Raw genomic sequence first — 17,824 nt, forward strand, 5'->3', positions numbered from 1 at the left:
GGGACGGGACACAAGGGAACACGCACTTGCTGTTGTGATGTGAAGTTATGCACAGAGCTCTCTAAACTTTCAGCCTCATCGCCCCCGGGCGCCAGCCAGCAAATGGGAGAGAAGGGGTTTTGCTCCGGTGGGGAACTCTGCAAAAACACACAACAAAAGGATTGAAAACTTTCCCCGGGAGGCTCCAGCCACTTCAGGTCAAGTCGTTCGGCTAAACACCAGCGTTAATGAAGGGCTGGCAACAGTTGCCACACCAGTTCTCAGTACATAATAACGTGCCTTTCAGATCAAGGAGCAGTACCTCTTTACAAAGTGTTGGACAAGTAATGGGAAGATGAAGGGATAAAGCTAGACCTATGTGGCCCCTCTGCTCTCCCTAGATTTTGAAGTATCTATATGCATGAAAGACTTTGCAGACCTTTGCGTGGCTAATGGGGCCTCCGACAACCTGGTAAGTGTGGCCTAGCAGAGAACAAGCGAGGCAGCAGCACGAAAGATTCAGTTCGTACTTGAAAGTTGCAGGTTCTTTTTTGTTATTATTTTGAGCTGGCTTTGCCAAAAGGGAAATTAATGCACGCTACAGTTCCTGTCTGCTGGAACCCTCTGGGAACGAGGGAGTCGTAGTAAAGTTTCAGGAGGAAAACAACTTTTCCCCCCCCCCTTCTCTCTCCCTTTCTTCAACTTCATTTAGAGCATAGCACGGGAAGGAGGAACCATTGCACCACAAAGGCTGATGCCGGTAGGTGAGAGTCCTGGAACAGGAAGCCCCCAACACAGTGCACTCTAGTCCTCTACTTTGTACAGTTATTTTAATAGGTACATATTAGATGTAAATTCTTATCTTTCTATTTGTATCTTTTTTTTTTTTTTTTCCAGTTTGATTTTTCTTCCACGTATTACAGGGCAAATTCATTATGTGGCTGACCAAATGTGCAACATAATAGGGTACTGAATTATTAACTGAGGTGATGATGGTGGAAGGGTGGGGAAGAATGATTGGATAGTACTCAACCAGACTGAGGACTTATCTGAAAAAGGCCTTTTTTTTTTTTTTCTTTCCATCTAAAATTCCCCTTTCTTCCCTCAGTCAAGATATTTACAGCAGACTGAAGAAAACAAAGCAAAGGCCCATTCCATTGGTTACCTATTACTAGCAGTGCTGGGAATGCCCCACATATTTTCAGTTCAGTCCCAAGTCTCTAAATTCTCTGAGCTGTGACTACAAAGAGAGGGACTCTTAAAAAGCCTTGTTTGAGTAATCAACCAAGTAACATAAAAATAAGGAAGCAAAAATGAAACTTTCAGATTTCTCATCTTGTTGCCAGGGAGGATTTTAAGTAGTCTGCTTTTGGCATTATGAATATAAGCCCAAACACATTAAGCCTGTAGAAGTCTTTCCTTTTGCTTTCTCAGGTTGCATGTACCATGAAGAGGAGACTTTCTTGTACATAAAGGACAGGGAAATTTTTTCAGTCCCTAACAGAAGTTCAAGGCATACTTGGCATAAAAATCAAATCAGTGTAACATTTCCTGGAGAACAATTAATATTCAAATAACAATTTTTCTCAGCAGAGGTAAAATGAAATAGCTTTATCTGTAGAATAATATTCTTTTTTTTTTTTTTTTTCTTAATTACAAAAAGAATTGAGAACCTGGCTATATATGTAGTTGTTTTTATTACTCCTGAATAGTCTTCTCACAATTTTAATCTATTGAAATATTAAAATACAATGTAAATTGTTCCTCTTCTACCAGAAGATGCAAAGTACTTGAAAACTAAGTTTATCTAATGTGGGAACTGGCTCCCTTTATGCAAGTCAATCATAATGCTGCATACATGTAGCTATGCAATGAATTGTAAGAGACTCCAGCACTAAGAAGCAGACATTCTCCCCACAGCTGAGGGAGAAGAGGAAGTGCTTAGTCACAATTAAGTTAACCAAATCCAGGAATAAAGACAGTACCTGTAAGATAAAGGAGAGAATCCTATGAACAAGGAACATTGTTCTTTGAAAACAAAATAAAACAAAACCCAAAACCGACCACCACCAACAGCAAGAAAAAAGGAAAAAAAAAAAAAAAAAAAAGAGAGAGAAAAAGAAAAAAAAAATACAAGACATTTAATAAACCATAAATAAATGAATACATATTATTTCACTTGGTATTAAATTAATCTATAGAACCCCAGACAAAAGTATCATAAAGAGCAAAAGAACTTACTGGTTTTTATACAAATACATGTACAAAAACATAAGAAAATGCAGTAGTAGGGAAATTAACTTCTGTTCTTCAGCACATAAACCAAATGGAGCAGAGAGCAGACAAACTTGTCAGAGGGACAGGTTAATTTTGTAGGCAGTGTTGACACAACAGTTTAGTTAGCTGTCTCTTAAACTTCCAAAGCACCTCAGACTTTCCGCATTTGTATGTACACGTCCTTAGTTTTCTTTAAACTACAGTTCTGATCTTCCAAGAACATTGGGCCAACATTCCAGACCAGGGCCCTTTCCAGCATGCCATAGGGATACACAAAAAACAAGAAAGCCACAGCTCAAGTCTTGAGCACAGTTATCTCCTAAATCATTCTCTTTTCATGTGAAAAATAAAAGGCAAATAGCTGGTAACATCCCATTTTTAACCCATGAGCTGCTCTGCTCAGCCAAATCATATAGTATCTTCCCCTTAGGCGAAGTAAGGAATGAATGACAGCCAATACAGCTTGCAGGTACAGGTTTTTTGTTGTTGGTGGTGGTGGTTGTTTGGTTGTTTTTTTGTTTTGTTTTGGGTTTTTTGTTTTGTTTTGTTTTTTTTAGAACACTCCATAAAATGTTTATGTAGTGGTGTAGTGGACTTAAAATGCTAAGAAAGCCTATCCTATCACTCCGTTATTTAATGGAGAAAGAAAAGAAACTGTAGACATTAGAGTATTACTTGCCACATAGATAGATAATGAACAATAAATCTGGATGCAAATCTTTGGTGCTTGATCAGAAAGCTTAAAGTTAATAAACAAAAAAGTTTATTTTGCCATTTTCCAAAGCAGCTCACAGTAAGCATTTCACTCATTCCTCTGGAAAAAACACTGCAGCATAGAAATGTGCAATCTAGTTTTAACCATATCAGTCTATAGGTATAATTTCAGAGAATGCAAAGAGCCAAATTAACTTTTTACATGCAACAAAGTACAGATGTGCTACGCCCTCCAATTCCCATTCTTTCCTCATACCTAGCACTTGGTTCCAGCACCAAAAATAAAAGGCTATCTCACATAGCCTCTGGGACCTTATCCAATCTCCTGGAAAGCTGAAGAAACTCTCTCAAATTCCAACCCAGCAACAAGAGTTTCCTCTGTCTGTTTTGGACTGATTGAAGCTGTGAGTTGGCTTATCTCATGATCAAACAAGATCAGTCAGACAGTATGATTTCCAAAGCTGATGAAGGGAGGAGTTGAATCAGAAGCAGGACAGAAAGAAGGAAGGAGATGGAGCTAAGTAAAAGAAGGAATCAAAAAGAAAGGAAGGCACGAGACCTCCCCCTTTGGCTATGTGGTAGGACAGCTCAGCAGCTCAGAGTGGTTTCGCATGAAATAACTTCATCTAACCTAATGTCTTGCAGCCCTAAAAAGACTTGAGGTCTCTTTCCATTCCCACTGGGCAGACTCTTGACCCTTTCCTTGTGTCAGATCTGGTTGTTAACAAGCTTTGGGCTTATATCATTTCACTTTTTAAATGAATGGAAAACTGATTTGACATAGGAAAGTGAATAAAGAGTTTTTTGCTGTGCTAACTAAAGTCACTTACTGAGGTGTCTGACAGTTGTCAGTAATAGCATGCAGGGAGACAAAAAAGATTGAGTTGACAAGAGATATGGGAGGAGGATTTCCCATCTGAGCAAAGCTGAGCAGCTGGATTGGCTATGCCACACTGTGGGACTTCATTCTGACTGCAGCAGTGAGCACCTCCATGGAAGCAGCAAAAGCTCCCTCAGAAGCAGAATAAATTACCCATTGCTTGTTTGAGATTACTATGCATAGTCTGCTTCTAGTACTCTGACAGCTTCATTTTACAACATCATAAATACTTCTGTCTGCTTTAAGTGCAGCCAAGTGTATGAATATGCGACACTAGACTAAATGGTCGAATAGGTTAAGAGAGAAAGCTCAGTGTTGGGATTCTAACTGTTTTAAATGCAGGAAACTGGTTGATGTATCCTCAGAGAGTTCATGGATTTGTGCTTTTCGACTTACTTCAGAAAATTTGCAAGAGAGAATCAGAAGACTGGTGGCTGATGATAAACTGACAGATAAAAGCCACATTGATGACCTCAGCTCAATTGGTTAAAGAAAAATAACAAATATTCAGGATGAAATCAGGAATGAAGCTGGAAATCTCATTATGATACTGTAAACATTCATTCTGAGCCTACAATTTCAACATAGCAGGTAACCCAACTGAAAAAGAACGTAGTAGTATGAGGAAAAGGGGGACAGCTAATGGCAGTGAAAATTTTAAGATACAGATTAATATATGATGAGAAATCCATTAGCAGTAACACTTTTCAATCTGAAAAACTGTGAATATCTGATTACTATGAAAGAAGTCTATATTATGGAGAAAAAATGTAGAAAGAGTGATTACTTATAGTGTAAATACAAGGGCCAGCAGAAATAATCAGACAGCAAAGTTAAAATATTTTAGTTTAGTTGCTCCGAAACTAATGCCACCTATTTATTTCCACAGAAACTACAACAGATATGAAGAGCACAATAACACTATCTGACAGAGCAAATTCTCAGTAAAGAACACTTTTTTTCAACAGTCACCAATATTAGCTATGCATTTTTGCCAGTGATAAACAAAAGCCTGCACCAATGGAGATGACTCACTATATCACAGCTATTATGATGGTGGCATTGCTACGAATTTTTTGCCCATGCAAAAACCTTCATCAGCCCAAACAGGTAGAAGTCAGAAAGCACTGAATCTGGACTATACAGTGAGTGTTTTAGGGCAGTCAAGTGAAGACTGGCAATGTGTTCCATCATGTTCAGACTGGTATGGGGCCTAGAATTATTGACTTGCCAGTAAAAGATTATCTTCTCTGGCCTGACTCTGGGAGTTTGAGCATTCAGCTTAGTCCATGTTGCAATGTAGTGGTTAGAGTTGATGGTTTATCCAGGTTCCAGGAAATCTACAAGGATCACTCCTTTCCTATCCCAAAAAAACAGCGCACATCACTTTACTTGTTGAGGGCTGCATCTTGAACTTTTTCTTCAATGGGGAATTCACGTGGATTCTACAGGCTGCCATTTTCACTCTGGTTCATAGTGGTGATACCACATCCCACCACCGCCAATGACATGATCTAGGAAACTGTCATGTTTAGACTTGTGTGGGTTCCATAGGTTCTGCATTTGATGTTCTTTCTGTTCCTGTGTGAGAATTCATGGCACCCACCTGATGCAAACTTTGTCACATTTCAAGATTGTCACCATTGTTTCCAATGCATTATATTCAGCTGTGTACACAGTTCCCTAGTCATAAACCACTGATCTACATGGATGAGCTGATTGAGATGCTTTTCATGTCATGGTTTGACAGCTGTTCTGGCCATCTGGAATGTGGTTTGACTTTAATGCTGCTATCACCACTGATGAAATGTACCACCTCCACCTCACTGTGCTCACATCCACGGTTTGGTCTCGATGTTCAACAAATGTCAATGAATGTCAGTGAGTATCATTTTTTACCCATGGAGGAATTCAATTACACGCCTTTGCTTTATATGTACTTCCATGTCAGATGGCATTTTGTCAGACTGTCCCTCTGCTGCCATCTGTCACACTGAAACAAAATGTAATGGAATATTGGTGGAAAGGTTCAACTTCTGCTGTACCATCAACATCAGTCTCTGATGTCATGCCAACATAATAAAGTAGGAGGCATTACTTTCAGAGCAGCCCTTGTAAATCAGAACTGTGGTCTGACTGCCAGCCCTGCCATAGAGGACAAAAATGAATGAATTCAAAAAGCAAATAGGCAAAACTAAATGGCTACTGGAGGTCATATGAATCATGATTTTCCTAGGTCTTTATCGCTTCTGTATATTGTTTCCTAAACATTTTCTTTTTTTCTTTTTTTTCTTTTTTCCACTATCCTGCATTCCCCAACAATCATTGGTATAGCTCTCCTGCATTCCCTGACAGTGAGGGCAGTGAAGGCATAGCCTTCACTGCAGGAAATCTTGTAAGTTACAATCTGAAAATTGGATCCAACTGGTGCACCACCTTAGCCACTGTGTCCTGTGTAGAGGACTTCCATGTAAGGATTATCCTTACTTTAATACAACAGTAAACAAAATAGACAGCTTGCCCCTCTGTAAGTAGGTTTTTATTGATAATTTCAGATACAGTACTAGTTTTACAATCTACAAGCCCCAAGTACTCCTAACCATAAACACCATTCAGTCTCAAGGGAGAGAACCACTCCCCAGATGTGGAGTCAAACTCTGTCTCTGAAGAACTTCCAGTCAACACATTGTTCATCCAGCCCCAAATCTCTTTCTGTCCTTGCTTTCACTGGGTACTGAGCTGATGTCCTGTGACTCAACTGACCATTTCTTTCTATTTACAACATTCTCCCCCCTTGTATGTTTCTACTCTTTCTCTAATGGTGTAAATGTCTGTCATTTAGGTACCTGAACAGTCTGCAATAAGAACTGAAAGAAATTAATCACTCAGGTATACAAATGAAAAACCTGCCTATTGTAGGACTTGTAAATAGAATGGATTAAACAAGTTTTTGGCTCCAAATGTACTTAAACTGCCGATTACCTGATTTAGGAAGTAAAAAGACTATTTCATATTTGCCTTGTTTTTACCTTAAAAATCTACCAGTGCAGGATGTGTATCAGGGATAGAATGTGACACCAGTAAGGCATTTGGTGTAGTAAACCAGTTCTTCTGTTAATGATTGGACATAACAAAACAATTGCTCCTTTCCTTATGTGTTTTTTTTTTTTTCCTCCAGCAGACTATTAGATCTTTTTTCTTCACTCTATAATTTTGATTAAAGTGTGTTAAGAGACATGAATTAAATTCTCAGCTCTTCCACAACTGCACAGTAATCATGGAAACATCAGATAGAGCTAAATGATCCATCTAATACCCTCCTTTACTTTTTTTTTTTTTAAATCCTCTTACGAAATACATAATTACTTTTCACAGCAGTTCATATGGCATGCTACAATAGTGCTTTGTGGTTATATTCTTTGGTGTAAATGTCTGACTTAGTAGCAGCTCTGACTATTGTGGCATCTACATCTAATAAAGCAGTTTGGATGAACTACTGTGACCCAAGCTTCTGTGTCTGGGTCACCAATAATTGACATAAAGCCTTTATCAGAAAACCTAAAATGGATCTGAGAACAGCTCCAGGAGCTCTAGCTGAGATTGCACCCATTACAAAACACATGTTGGAAATATACCAGGTACATCAAGAAAATTTCCTATTCCTGGAAGAGGTTTAGCAGTTGAGAAGACATATACACATAAAAATAATTTTCCTTATTTAAAAATATACCAAAAATAGTTATACTGGGGGGAGGAAGGGGGGAAAGGGATATAGATACAATATGGGGCTATAAGCACATCTGAATAAATATTTTCTGAAATTCATTAAACTGCTGAGATGTTCATGGCCAGATCTGATTCCTCAGATAAATAAATATCTTGGGTTAATATTTTATTTTTCATCTGATATTTCTAAAGTCTCTCACTCAATTGAGTTGGAACAATTGGTTCATTATCCAAGTTAGGGGCATTATTTAACACTTCAAGAGAGAAATTCATTTTTAAGTAATTTTAAGTAATTAGCATTTAGAAAAACTGACCTTTGCAACTAAAAATGATTTTCAGAAAGAAACATGTCTCCGAGTATTGGTCTGTTGAACATCTTTTAGAGCCAAACATCTGAAATACATGCCCCCTGAAGGTGAACACTATTTTAATCATTAGAGAAGTTCTTTAATGCTAGTTCCTGAGATTCTGACAGTACCTGCACCCATTAAGCCTATCACTTTTCAACTTTACATCAAAATCCTTGATATTGTTTTTCTGATGTACATTTCCAGCATGCCTGTTTTCATCTGCATGGAGATCCTCTCCAGATGTCAGCTCACATATGGGCCAGATATACAATCTTTCTCTCTTTCAGGATACTAGCCATTCATGAAAAATGTACAAACCTTCTCTAAATGACAAAATACCTCCATCCCTGCAGCCTATTTTCATGCAGGACAATAACAAAGATTTACACCCCTCAATCCTGTATCATGTAGGGAAGGATGGAAAGTATCACACATAATTCCACAGTGGCAGAAAGCTGCTGTTTCACAATCTTATTCTAGCATACTGACAGTTCATGAATTACGTTTAAAGAAAATTAGTGTACCATGAAGAATAAGAAAGCTTCTTAATAGATAACATATGAAAATTCTAGGCTAAAACAGCCTCTAAATCTTTCTCTCACTCCATTTCTTATTAAAAAAAAAAAAAAAGAAAAAAAACCTTTTTTCAGTAAGGTCGGAATCTGTATATGATGTAATACCTGGAAACAATTAAATTCACATTTTACGTGCTTTTTTGAAGCTTCTGCATTGAAGCCAGTGGGAGTTTTTTCTGATCAAGGCCTTCTTACAGAAATGAACAACTGCAAATGTGTTAGGAAAGATTGATCTCCGGAACAATGAATGATGAATGTTTCTCTCCTTTAGGAGAAAAGAACAAACCTCCTGAGACTGGCCGGTAATTCATATTCAAAAGAATTTCTTACCTTCATCCTAACCGGAAGGCAAATTAATTCGACAGAACATTGACTTAACATCAATCTGGTGTTAACTTCAAAATAAAGCAATGCAAATAGGACCAATTTAAGATATAGAAATGAAAAAGAAAAACAAAGCAAAACCAAACCACCACCTCCCACCGATAAAAACAAAGAAACATACAAACAAAAACAATTTTTAAAAATATTGAACCTACTGTCTTGAAGGAGCAATATATTTTATACTGTATTTTCTGTTCCTTTGCCAATTTCAAATTTAATATTACATTTGAAACTGTTTATGTTCTTCAGAAATTTGAATCACAATTGTTTTGATAGATTTAGCATTAGCTCCAATAAGGGGAAGAGGTCTCTAAGGAAATATTTAGGAAGATTTGACATGTATGAATGTTTTTGACCTAAATTCAAAGTAAGAGATAGTATTGGAGACCAGCTGATAACAGAAAGATTTTCAAAGGGTGCAAAGCCATGTGGGATGCATGCTTGAATCTGACAAACCAAAAAGAAGACTGGGAAGAAACAGTTAATCATAGCAAAGAGATAAATATATATCAAGACATATATCTTCTGAATATGTCGCTTTGGATTGAACTAGGGTAGGATTCCTTACAGTGGAGCAGACTTGCTTCCCTATAAACAGTGTAACTATTCTGTGCCTCTTGGTCAAGGACAGATTTTCCCCAACTAATTGTTTAATTATTGTTTCAGCAAGAAGATTGCCACAGGCCCCTGGACCTCGACTCTAGAGGATAAAAGGAATGACCCTTTGATTTCTGATCCATCCTCCTAGTGGCTAGTATCCATATTACTGACAAGTAGTATATGAGGATTATATTTATGTAACAAAGAGGTATTGACACTTTTGACTTAGTATTGCCTCAGGTCCAAATCCTCAAAGTTGCTTATATTATTAACTCCCACTGATTTTAATGAGTAAGGTTACTTGTATTATTTAAAACTAGATCCCTTGCACTAGAAGGTATAGAATTAGAGTGAAATTAGTCAATCCCTGACTGTGACTATGATCGACCATGTAGGCCTGTGTAATGACATGAAGCACTATTCAAAATAGATCTAGTTGGTTAGGTGCATAAATCTACAACCAGGACTGATGTATAGTCAACTCTATGACCACAAAGGGTATGGTCTGGCAAGAATCTGTCACAGAAACTTATATGCGAAGGTGCAACAAATGACAGAAAACAGCTGTGTATTGTTACACGTGGCAAACAAGTACCCTCTCCTTCTACCTTGTGAAGAATAGAAATTACTGTCAGAATCATTTGTGGAATCTGCCTCTAGTACAAAGCCTCTATGCAGTGATGATGCTGGTGCTTGCACACTGCAAGCATTTCCAAACACAACTGCAAGCCCTATTCCACTAAAAGAAGATGTACAGGATCACCCAGCACTGGCTTACCTGATAAAGTTAGAATTATATTTGAACTATCCATCATAAACTAATATGAAAATAATGGCCAAATCCTTATCTCTAATGTTTGTTTCTGAGAAACTTCAGAAGTGATTTTTAGAGTAGTAAAGTCAGTTAGTAGTATGTTGTATTCTCTGTTAAGGTAAATATGAGCTGAACTTCTGAAAACCTACACAGAGGATAATTCTCTCTACTCATGATGCACATCCTCTTGCTGCAGCTTTGGACTGCAAAGAGTCAAAGCTATCTACACTTGTTGTACCTGTATAAGCCTGTCACAGATAACATGCCACACCTGTTAAGTTTTTTAATTTCTTCACTCTTTCTGCATACCCCTTAGCTCTATAGTGATGCTATCTAACATTATTCTTTCTTCATTAGGACCTCAAATGTCTGTTCCCACAGCAAAGGGACCTCATTACTCATCTGCATAACCAAATCTTTTCCCTTTGATGACTTCTGTGGAAACAGAGGCTGAGAAGTTCACTTGCAACAAGTTGCATTGCTCATAGAGGTACAGCCCTATAGAGTGAGACTGTGCTTATTAGCCCTAACAGTGAATACCAGTCTATCTCACCAGTTGCCAGTGAGTACAGCTGGAGTATTTGTACGTCCAGAGGAGGCTGGGAAAAAGGAGCAGAAAGAAAAGAATTGAAGTTTGCTGTTTTGCCCCAAGTTTTTATTCCTGATTTTCAGAAATTTCAGTTTTACCTAAATCAACAATGTGAAATGTTGCAATGGACCACCAGGTACATTTCATACTCTTTAAACATACTTTTAATGTTGTATTGTTAAAACATTTTCAGTTAATGCCCAAAGAATTTCAGAAGTATCTCATTAAAATGAAGAGTTGCAATCTAGGGTTCTCTGTTTAAATCAACAGTTCATATTCTTCTTCATTGTGGGTATACTTGAAATTTACAGATACAGACAAGCTAGTGTTTCAGCAATTGAGTCATGCCATTCATCATAGAATTAGGCATGTATGAAGGTGTCTGCAGGACTGGGGCTACGTCATCTAGTGATTAGAAAACAGTGGCCTCTGGGTCTCAATTAAACATGGCTCCAGCAGCACTAATCAATGCACAAGGGGTGTGGTCTGAAGCTGAGATCATGTCTGCAGCACAAGGTATGGCTGACATCACTGTGCTAAACTGAGGTGTGAGCACTCTATTCTAGTTGAATCCCCCAGTTTACCCGCAGTGAGGACAGCACTACTGTTCTTTTCCCAGTCAAATATATTTATGTTGGGAAGAAGTGGGGGAGAAAAAAGCTTGGAAATGGATGGCAATTGCACATGTGGATCTACTATCATGACACCTGGTCAGGAGCAGGATGCTCTGCTCTTGATGATTTTGATAAGTAACTGGGTAAAGGTTGCATCTCTTCAACAGTCCCAGTGATAAGCCTTACCAATACAAACAAGGCTACAAGGCTGGTATAGCCTGCTGCAGATGACGCTTTTTTTTTTTCTTTTTTTTTTTTCCAGAGCAGCATATACTTACAGCTGCATACTAGTTTAGACACAGCTTTAGTTAATTAATGCTTGAAAAGCAAAATTGAAAGGTGTTATGCAAATGCAAAATATTCATCAGATGAAAAGCCTGAATTCATTTTTTTCAGAAAAATGTTTGTTTGTTTTGTTTTGCTTTGTTTTTGTGTGTTTGCAAATGATTCGTTGCTTGTGTTTGCTGTTGTAAAATATTCCTATTACCACCCTGTCTTTCTTTATCGGGATGTCTGCTTTTTGGTCTCCAAGGAATTTCTTAAATGCTATACATGCAAATTTCAGCTTACAGATGTGCAAATTACATAGACGCTTTTCATCCCGCATAGGCTGCATGTTGCAGAAAGGGTGTAGATTTGGAATCTGCACACTGGCACAGTACTGAAACCACAGCTCACTGTGGTTCTAAAGATGTTTTGGTTCTAAAGATAACTAATACATCAAGAGCAATCAAATCTAACATTTTTTAAAATGATTTACACATAAATGGTGATGCAAAGCACCTTGTATATGAATAATAAATATAAGTAAAAATAGTTCTTTTGCCCTGCTTAATGAAATTTTTTGAAGAAGGAAGATAAGTAAAAATAATAAACAAATACAGGAGGCACTTTTACAAAATGAGGTCATGATTGTTTTTTCTCATGCTACAGCCGAACTGTGGAAGACCATCAGTGACTCCTGAGGCTTCCTCTTATGAAAACTGAAAGGTTACTGATAGTTAGGAAACCTGTTACGGTCTCCTGGTGAGGAACCCGTATCATGCTAAATTGAAGGTATCAGCATGATCTCACTGATTTACAGTAATAATAACACGTTGTTTCTCTACTGCGCACAAAGGAAATATTCCTCTGCATTTTTAACACAAGGTAGTTTCGTGACTGCATGATTTCTAAGTAACTAGTTAAACTGAAACTGTCTCTTGGGTACAAGGAAACAGTGCGATTGTTTAAGAAATTTGGGAAGGTGGCCTAAGAGACAAAATAGAATAATTTCAATAATTTCACAGTGCAGGGTCCAATTCCTACCGACATTATATAATAACTGCAATATAACAATGAATACTACATATATTTGGTTGCCATATTCCAGGGAAAACTGATGAACAATTGTTGACAAAATCAGAATATTGTTGGAAAAAGGCAGTCACCCTTTTGAATTCAGATCAATTTCATTTTGCTCTTTCAATCTAGCACAAAATTTCCAAGCAGAATCACTCTAATAAACAGTGAATCACACGAATATGCAGTCTTCAATAGAGTTACATCAGGCTGTTCATCCATGTCCATTGTATATATTACATGCTGAAAGTTGCATTAAAATATTCATGGTTCACTGGACACAAATGAAAAATTGATTAAGTTGGCTATTTGGAGAAAATATGTAATCAAGAAATGACAAAGATGCAGTCTGGCCTGAGGATGCACTGCTGAGAGGTGAAAGTAAGCAGGAGGTGTCCAAAGCATAACTCCCATGACACACTGTGGTGGCACTTCTAAACTGCACTGCTCGCTAGTATGAAGATACCAGTAAAAGAAAAAAAAATGGAAAGTAGGAGTAGGAGGGAAGATAGTTTTCTTCCAGCCTATTTTATCAAAAATAACTTTTCCTAAACAATGCCCAAACAGTTATACATACACATGACTGAAAGGTTCATAATTTTAGCAGTTCATAACAGTTTTAACTGCACATACATATAGCTGCTTATATTCCATACTTGCTTTACAGTCATAAAGACAGAATCTATTTTGCCAACGGAAGGGTTAGGGAATCTCAGTGTCTCAAAAGTGTAATGACTATGCTTAAAATAGAAAAATAAAAGAAAAAATGAGACTTTAGATCATTCTATTGAGATGATAACACCTAAAATATTGTGCGATTGGAGAACTGTGGGCCTCTGGGGTGCTAAGATGTTGTTGCTATTTGAAGTGTCAAAGTATCATGAATAAAAGCCTTTGCCAAACATATAGTCCTCAGATGCAGAGGCTGCAGAGTGCCGCTTTCACAGCTTCAGATACTGGAACTCTAAAACTTAAAGAAATGCTTTCTTAGCCATTAGATGTACATAAATCTGTGCTGATTTGCAGCTCATTGCAAAATGTGTCATAGATTTGCTGTGTATTAAAAAATAAAATCTGAATCAGATAATAACATGATTGCTTATAGTTTTTTGTTTTGTTTTGTTTTCTACAACAGTAAATTTTAGTATCATTCCATTGGATCTTTAATGTTTCCTTAAAGTGCACAATCTCACAAATTTCAAATATGACAGAATGCCTAAAGGAGATGGAGTTTAGAATGGAGAGGATGGTTAATTTTTTATTTACTTAGGAATGATCCAGTGTGTGAAATGTCTTCCCTGACTTCCAAGTTTTTTTATGATACTGTCAGCAGCAGCACAGATGGTCTCCAGAGTCTTAAGACTTTCAGCATTTGAACACAGCGCTAAAATTTGAGCGTCACTGTCCTGACTAAACTGAATGAAAAACCCTAGATATATTTTGTGACAAAGAAATTGATGCTGCAGACTTAAACTACCTGAGAAATTCATCTGCACTGTCTACTTTACACTTCAGATGTTCTCTACTCTTCTTGAGCTGACATGATAGAAAGTAACGTTCCCGGTTTTACATCAAGCAAATTAACTTAAACTGCTGGTAGCCAAACTACTGTAGGGGCAAAGCGGCTTAAATCAATTAAATTTGCATTTGATATGATGAATTAGCATCTTGAGCCAGTGTGCTCTTTAAAAACTTTGTCTTGTGAAATAATTCCTAGGCGAATGAATCTTGAATGATTCATCTTCCAGTTCCGTACTTGTTACATCTCCTGCAAGGTTTGGATACAACATCCCTCTCCCCCAAACAAAAACCACACATGAACACAAAAATCTCAGACAAATTAATGCATTTAATATCAAAATACAAACAGCCTGAATTGGATTTCATTTATTCTCACTGTGCTTATTTTTGTTTCTAAGGCATAAGACTGCTAACTGGAAACAATGACTCTTCCGTATTATAGTCTTCAGTATCTCCCAGAGTGGTTCTCTCCTTTCTGGTGCATATAGCTTTTGTTTTAGGTGTCATCCAAATGTAGAGATGGTATTTTTATGTTCTAGTGATAAAGTAAATAAAGATATCTGTTCTTTAATGAATCTACCGTTTGCCTAATAGTTTCACTATCTTCAGATGTCTCACAGTTGTGAATGGAGATGATTTGTGGGCCTGGATAGACTGTTTAAATCACTCTGAGGGCAAGCAGATAAAGTGAGATTCCCAAGTGGACCAACATTAATGAAGAGCTATACGTGTTTTCTCTAGCTGAGAAATACTTAAGAAGAAAGAGGGATAGAAGGAGGTCTAAGAATTTGTCTTACTTATAAAAGTTTTTCTGGGACATTCCTTTGCAAGAAAACAAGGCTCTTTCTTACCTTGTAGAAAACAAGGTGATTTAAGGCATAAATTCTTAAAAGGCTTAAAAATACTTGCATGTAATGAATAGAAGGAGCGACAGATGTAGGAAACAGTTAGAAAAAGCAAATACAGGAACATCTGGGAAATAGAAGATAGTTTAGTTCTACTGGGAAAAAAAATATAATTGTCCAAACTCAGTTGTGCCTGATCCAGGGTATCTGAAGATAATATGTGAAGAACATTCAACGTGATGAGAAAGCAAAGACTTTTAATACTGAAGTTTCTGCTTTTACATTTCTCTTGGGAAAAACAAAACAAACAACAACAACAAAATGACAACAACTAAACAGGTGAAAACAGAACAATTATAAGAAATATTATGGCTCATAACATAACACACAGTCATTTCCTTGGAATCACGAATATTAGAATTCCACGGTTATTATTTTTTATTTTAAAGCAGTTAGGTGATTTTTTTAATGTCAGGGAAACTGGCAATTGCTCTCTTCCTGAGGAAAAAAATAAAACGTCATTCCTATAAATTCCAGTTACATAAGAACATGGGCAATTACACTATTGAGGAAATCTGTGACAGAGAGTAGGCATTAGAAAATACCTATGAAATATGATTCTCATTCATAGAGCTGCCTGAACTGCAGAACACCTACAGAGTAAAATCAGCTGCAGATTGGTCTTTCTACATCACGGAAATAATAGAAAATGGGACTGGAGGGGAATGTGAGTGGCCATCTAACCTCCGTGCTAAGGCAGATGAGCTGTAGCTGAAACTTTCTGGCAGACTAGTATAGCCCACAAAATGTGATAAATTTTTCCTTCCTTCTTTCTTTCTTTCTTTCTTTCTTTCTTTCTTTCTTTCTTTCTTTCTTTCTTTCTTCTTCTTTTTCTTTCTTTCTTTCTTTCTTTCTTTCTTTCTTTCTTCTTTCTTTCTTTCTTTCTTTCTTCTCTCTTTCTTTCTCTCTTTCTTTCTTTCTTCCTTCCTTCCTTCCTTCCTTCCCTCCTTCCGCCTCCCTCCCTCCCTCCTTTCCCTCCTCCCTCCCTCCCCCCCTTTCTTTCCTTCCCTTCCGTCTCTTTCTTTCCTTCTTTTCCTTCCTTCCTTTTCTTCTTTTCCTTCTTAGTAAGGCAGAAAATGTGTTCCCACCAGTACACAAAAACAGAGCTAATACCACTGGAATGCACTCAGCTGTATTTTTGCATGCATTTATGCATCTATAACCCAAAACAACTTACAAATTTAAATTTTATCCTGCTACAAAAGTTGATTCAGAGAAGAAGGAATTCAATTAATTGAACTCTTCCCATCAGGTGTTCCCTGCAGCAGGGTTTTGAAATTTCTGCAGGTTTTTTGTTAATGAGGTATCTGTTTCATGTCATAGACAGGCATAGAAGGTAGAAAAGGACAGAGGCACCCATCACCATTGTATTTCAAAGGAAACTTTCTATAGTGAAGAGAACATTAGTGCTAGCAGAATTCTACCAGAGTGCGTTCCTGCTATATATGGCATGTGCATCCGTCCTTAAATGCATTCACAGAGACCAAAATGTTCCGCAGTGTAATATCTCCATTCAACAGATGGAGCATTTGTCTGTATCTGAGACAAATCATGCTACGAGCAGCGCCGCGATGGAGGCTGGTGCTTGTCTTCAGCTTCTCATTTGCACACTCCACGTTAAAGGTTAACCTGCCCTACCGTCTATTTCAGACCATTTCTGTGCCTTTTATTTTTTTTACGACCGGTCTCTAGGAAGCAGAGGACAGACCGGGACACTCCGTGACAGCCCTCGCCCCTCGCTGTCACCTCGCCCGTCCCGGGGCAGCCCAGTCCTTCCCGTGCTGTCTCCGCTTCGTTCCGCGGAGCTCCGCGGCTTTTGCGCCCGTGCGGGCCGGGCGCGGGCCGCAGAGCCCCCTCTTAGTTGAGTTGTCTTACCAATGTTGTGATAAACGTCTTGAGGGAGCGCTTACTCTCCTTGAAACAATAGCTGTTGTTTCTCTTTTCGGAAGGGGTAGTCTGGTTGTGGCGGACGTTAGCACTTCTTTGCACCTATGAAAAACCTTTATCAAGTGGCCTTCCCGTTATCTCTCGCTCTCACACAGACTTCATTTGTTTCTATTGTCCGCTGTCTCCCCCCGTGTTCCCCCACGCTGCAGGGAAAGCCAAACCAGACGACAAAGCACATCCCGCGACGGCCGCACGAGGTGCTCGCGTCTCGGCGCAACCCGTGACCCGGCGCATCGCACGCGCAGGTGTCCGAGAAACTGCGGAAACTTTTTCGTTTCATAAATAATTATCATATCTGTAGATGGGAGCTTTTCGAGCTCGGCGGGCAGGTCGCTGCCGGGATACGAGCAGTCGAGCGCGTGGGTGGGAGTGGGGATGCTGCGCGCCCCGCTGCTCGCCCCGCGGGTCTCCGCGTGCGTCAGGCGGGAGGTGGCGTCAGCGGCGGCGGGTGCGGAGCGGCGGAGGGGGGCAGCGGGAGCGGGGGGGAAAAAGGAGGGGGGAAGCGACGGGGAGGGGGGAGGCGAGGGGGAGGAGGGAGGGCTCTTCATCATGAGGCGATGGCGGCACAGCCGTGACATCACCCCGAGGCTTATATAGTTGGGGTAGGG

The 17,824-nt window shown here is 38.7% G+C and overlaps 1 long non-coding RNA gene across 3 annotated transcripts; it reads left to right on the plus strand.

The window, feature by feature from the left end:
• Positions 1 to 6: 6 nt before the first annotated feature.
• On the plus strand, positions 7 to 16,087 carry LOC146545263 (uncharacterized). 3 transcript variants are annotated; one of them, XR_014882891.1, is made up of 3 exons: positions 7 to 451; positions 4,740 to 9,693; positions 10,657 to 16,087. It is a non-coding gene; the product is annotated as an uncharacterized LOC146545263 (long non-coding RNA). The 3 variants fall into 3 exon arrangements; XR_014882893.1 differs by having other exon boundaries at positions 4,740 to 5,731; positions 8,773 to 16,087; XR_014882895.1 differs by having other exon boundaries at positions 4,740 to 5,731; positions 9,552 to 16,087.
• The last annotated feature ends 1,737 nt before the right edge of the window (positions 16,088 to 17,824 follow it).

The sequence above is a fragment of the Meleagris gallopavo genome, chromosome 1 (genome assembly GCF_905368555.1).
Source record: "Meleagris gallopavo chromosome 1, MGAL_WU_HG_1.1, whole genome shotgun sequence".
Classification (NCBI taxonomy): Eukaryota; Metazoa; Chordata; class Aves; order Galliformes; family Phasianidae; genus Meleagris; species Meleagris gallopavo.